The sequence below is a fragment of the Manacus vitellinus genome, unplaced genomic scaffold, assembly GCF_001715985.3.
Source record: "Manacus vitellinus isolate BGI_N305 unplaced genomic scaffold, ASM171598v3 scaffold_46_pilon, whole genome shotgun sequence".
Taxonomy (NCBI): Eukaryota; Metazoa; Chordata; class Aves; order Passeriformes; family Pipridae; genus Manacus; species Manacus vitellinus.
In genome coordinates, this window is record NW_021940578.1 from 1,172,102 (window position 1) to 1,177,458 (window position 5,357).

The window sequence follows — 5,357 nt, forward strand, 5'->3', positions numbered from 1 at the left end:
CAAGTCATAATTAAGAACACTTTTTTCTAACAAGCAGGAAAAGTAAGGAATCAAACCGTTCCCCGAATACGCCTTTTTTCTTTAAACACTAGCAGAGTTCTAAAGCCGGAAATATTTATCTGTTCCAAATACACCTGAAAAAAACTCTCGGTGCTGGATAAACGCTGCTCTTCTGCAGCAGAAGGAATTAAAACGGCGAGATTTTGATACCAGGAAGATCTCTAAACGCGAACCTCAATTCTTACTGGGTTTGCAAAACCTGTTTACAAGGCGACATGATCTCTGCCTTCGAACACCCCCTCACACACACACGCCCCCGCTGTTGTCTTTTTAGGATTAAAAGAAGATGATCCAACGGGCTAAAGGATGTAAAAGTCCTTTTGGGAACGCGATAAACTGCAAAAAGCCAGTGGCAACTCATTTCTGATTAACTCCTTTTTACAAAGGGGCGGAATGGAAGCGAACAGGGACCCGACGGGACACGAACATATTTTATTCATTTAATACAAAGCAGCTTTAAAAAAAAAAAAAATCTTTAAAAAGGCAGTTCAGAGCATAACTCACGGGCCGGGGGGGAAGGCAAAAACCTGATGGGGTGTGAGGTGATGTCGCCGTCATCCCTCGCTCCCGGGAGAGCGGGCAGCGCTCCGGGCAGCGGGAGGGACGCGCTCCCCGGGCTGCGGGGCTGGGGGGGACACACAGCCCTGGACCCCCGGCCAGCCCCGGGGGGGGCAGCCCCTCTGCTGGGGACCCCCCCAGCAGGACCCCGGCTCTCCCCGCTCCCCGTAAAGGCGGAATCAATGAAATCATGTAAGTGCCCGGAGCACAAAGAGCTCCTGTCCTCGGCTCTGCAGATCTTAACCAGAGATGGGAAAGTATTTACAGCACCCTCCGAGTGACTGGGCCATCGCTACCAAAAAAATAATATTTTTAACCACAGGGAACCGAGAGTTCACGTAGATTTACAAATTAATGAGGACTTACTGGAGAAAGTAACTGCAAGAACATGTGTTAAACGCAACAGAAAGAATTCCATCGATTTCCATGAGAGGTGGACTGCATCCAGGAAGAATGAGTCAACTTCATTCCTTGGGCAAAACTCACGAACTGAAGAGAATTACTGCAGGCATGCATTTGGATCACCCCGCGTCCCCCCATTTCGTGTATTGCTGTCCCACTAACTGCCTCTTAAATGCTGTGATGGGTTAGAACGGGGCGGGGATTCCTCCAAAGAATGCTTTTAATCACTGGAAACTGATGTTTGAACAAATATATTTCCCCCACGATATCACATCAGTCACAAGTAACTGTTCAACCAAAAAGGCTCTCGCAAGACAACACAAAGCAGTGCAGGACAGAACAGCTCAGGGCACCAGGAGAACAGAGGCTTTCACACACCACAGGGACTCACTCCTGAGTTCTGGCTGTTTGTCCTGCTGCTAAATCTCGTTTCTCCTCTCCCCACAATTTGAGTGTTAAACTGTGCAAGGTTTTGGTTTCGTTTCCGTGGAGGAGGTGAAAACTCTCGAAGCCACTGAAAAGTTTCCTCCCCAGCTCCATTCCCCTGCTGCAGGGAGGTGCTCTTCCCCTCAGGGGAAGGAGCAGCACCTCTAACTGAGAGGGAAACCCTTCTCCAGTCACACATGCACATTGCCTGTGTTTATTTTACAGGTGGAGGAACGAACTACCCATTAATTTAAGAGATTTGGGTTGAAACCTCAGAACACTGTGATGGGAGCAATGAGGAGACAAACCCTGACACACTCTCTGAGTTCTGCTCTTTGCCTTCAGAAGCCCCAAGTTTCACACAGACCCTCCCATAACTTCTATTAACACACAGAAGGCATGTCAAACATTTAGAAACAAGGTCATCAGGCTTCTCAGCCTTACTGGTGGCTTTTTAGCCCACAAATTTCCCACATGAGAGCTCTTGGCAGTCCCACAGGAGTGCCACAGGTTTGTTGTTGAAAATAAGTGAGGTGCAGCTCGTGATAAGATAATCAATGAACAGTTAAAAACCGAGCTCCAAAGACATGGTTAGAAAATTAAATGCAAATATATACAAACTAGTCAATGGTTTCTATGAACATAAATGTCTGTCTACCTCATGACTGCTATTTTCCAGCCAGCTTTCCAACCAGTGCAGTCTTTGCACTTCTCTATCTACAATTGTACCATTTATAAGCCAGGAGCCCACCTCACCCATGTGCTTGTTCCTACAGTGACTCATGTTCCATTGGGTTTTATTCCTGTGAAGACTTGTGCTGAACCAGAGGAAAGAGCAGAACCTTTGGGGAAGGAATGGCATGGTTTGGAAAGCATCAGACACACTCACTGCTCCCTGTCAGAAAATGAAAGCTCTGGTTTACATCTCATGTGAGAAAGTGGCCTTAAAAATAAAATATTGCTTTGATAACTGGGTCAAAAGTCTTGCTGAACAATACTGGGATGGGTTGCCCAGAGAAGCTGTGGCTGCCCCATCCCTGGAAGTGTCCAAGGCCAAGTTGGACAAGGCTTGGAGCAACCTGGGCTAGTGGAAGGTGTCTCTGCCCATGGCAGGACGAGCTTTAAGGTCCTTCCCAACCCAAACCATTCTGGGTTAGATTCCATGCTAACAGAAGGAAATAAAATTTAAAAAAAAAAGGATGAAGTGTTTTATACAAAAGCATCACAGCAAGCTGCAGACTTGAGTCCATTTGGCAGGAAAGGACATCTCATTTTTTCAGGCCTTCCCCTCAGCATTGTGTCCCATTCATTCACTGTGCTCAAGGTGCCCACCCATTGCTGGAAGAGCAGCTTCCAGACTCACTGGAGAAAGAATAGAGGAGCAAAGTGTACTACAGGAACAAGCAGGTTACTCACATCCTCAGAGCCACTACAAAGCTGTGCAGGATGATTGGGAAGAGCTCCTGCTCTGAGAACAAGCCACTTTTGAATTTGCCAAACCGCAGTGAGGAGCAGAGGGCTCGGGCACCTCACATCAACCCAACCCAGCAGGTGCTCTGGCTCTGAGCCCTGGGCTCACACAGGGTGTTCTCAGACAGAGAGCTTGTGCACACACACACTGCCACCAGCTCCAAAACCCCTGGGTGACTCTCAACACCCCCCCCAGAGCACAGCAGCACCGGTTCCTGACACACACCTCCCCATGGTTTCACCCCAGATTCTCTCAGTGCCCTCAAACAGAGACATCAGGAGTTGCTCCACTGCCACTCAGCTGCAGTTTTGCTCCTTCAGTATAAATGAGACGGGGAAATAGTTTCATTTCTCTGAAGTATAAAGTTAAATAGAGTGAACTGAGAAGTTTCTTGAAAAATAATGGAGTGAGATCATCCATACAATGATTTAAATATGTTAAGGAAAGCCCTGTCTGATCATCCAGGAGCTGCTCTGGCAGCCACACTCCCACCACCAGAGACCTTCCCTGCTGGGACTGAAGCCCTTCCCAGCAGAAATCAAGAGCTGTGTTGTCAGGGTTGTCATTCACCAGGACACTGCTGGCTCCCCCCACCCTTAAACACACCCCAACCCACACTAAACTGTTCATTTGCTTATCACTCAGGTTGCTGGAAAGTCATAGCTCTGACAGTTACACCAGACATTTTCTCACTGTTCATACATGCTGATATCACACAAGGAAATTCTTGATTCTTCTGTATAAATAATAAATTTATCATACCCACAGTACATATATCTGGAAAATACTCAGACACCCTTAGTCATATAAACTGTCCCAAGCTCACAGAAGTAAGAGATGATCTATTAAAGAATAACCAAAACCCAGGACACATCATCCAAGAACAGAACCACAACTCACAAAGTTATTCAATGGGTAAACCCAATATTTTTGTCACTCAAGTGGCTGCATTTTGTCAAGAAAAAAAAAATCTCAATAAAAGAATTTTATTCTGGTAGGATGAGAAAAATGCTAAACATGTTTTTATGGGAGAAACAGAGATAGAGCACTGGCTTGAAAACTGAAAATCTCTCATGCCCTGATCTATAAATAAAACTCGTTGGGTTTTTCTTTTGTACTAAATTTAAAGGAAAGCCTTTTCCATGGAGAGTTTTCTTTAAAGCAGACTGTGCCCCAAAAGGACTTTAACGATGGTGTTTCCAGCAAGCAGCATGAATGAATTAAACAATAAATGCAGGCAGGAGCAGCTGTGTGTTCCTTTAGCAGAAGCAGATGGATGTGCAGTTCAAACACAGGGTTCTCACAAGAGGACGGTTCCAGACAGTTCTCACCCACACCACAACCACAGGTTTCCTTCCCCCTCTGCTCCAGGGCCTGGCCTCAGGTGCCATTTGCCCTCCAGCATCACAAAGAGCTCCAAGGTTGGCACCAGCGACCATCGAGCAGAAATCCCACATTTTGTTACACAAAAAACATCAAATTATTGATCTCTTTCACCTGTTTATCCCCAGGCTACAGGGGAAGGGGTGAGGAGAGAGACTCAGCCCTCCTTGGCACACTCAGGTCAGCTCCATCCTCAGCTCAGAGCAGCCAGAGCCTCACTGCCTGTCTTCACACAGCTCCTGCCCTTCACAGATAAACCTCAACATCTTCTGGAATTACTCACTCTGGAAGCCCCTCAGGGTCTCTCCCCTCCTCACAAAAATCTCACAGCCACCTCCCTGGGGCCACAAGTTTCAAACCAACCAACTCTGAGGGACACCAACACTGTCTCCTGCAATTCACCTGCCTTGATGTGAAATGCTGGAGTGCTCTGGCACTACAGGAGAGCCCCATGTCCTGTCCAAAAACACCAACCTTTGCTCACCAGCCTGGCAACAGCCACCAATTATTGTCACCTGGCACTTCACATCAACACTGCCACCTTCATTGCCTGCCCAAACTCTGACCCAGAGCTGCTGAAAATACACCATTTCACACCCAAAACAACAGCATTTCAGCCAGAGCAGAGGACAATAATTCAGCTTTCCCAAATCATCTTCTGTATTAGTTCCACTTGCTACCACTCTCAAGCCTTCCCATCCTTTACCTTTCATAGCAAAGAAATAACGTTTTTCCTACCTGCTGTTTTCTTCTTTCTCTGCAGAGAAGAGGTTTCTGCTGGCACAGGGGAGTTGGGCACTCACACCAACATCAGGACCCAGCAGACCTGTAAGAAACATTGAAGTTGAAGCAAACAGCTCATCCCCTTGCAGCTTCCCCAGTCCCACCCCAGGCTGTGCTATCGAGGCAGATCCTCCAAATCTGGGGAGTTTTAACAGAGTAAGAAACCCCACAAACATTGCAAAGGTTCCTGCTGGAACCAGCTGGGCCTTTGCTGGGGGCAGGTTTTGCAGCCCTGGGTTAGTGGGGCAGGACAGGCTCAGAACAGGATTTTGGG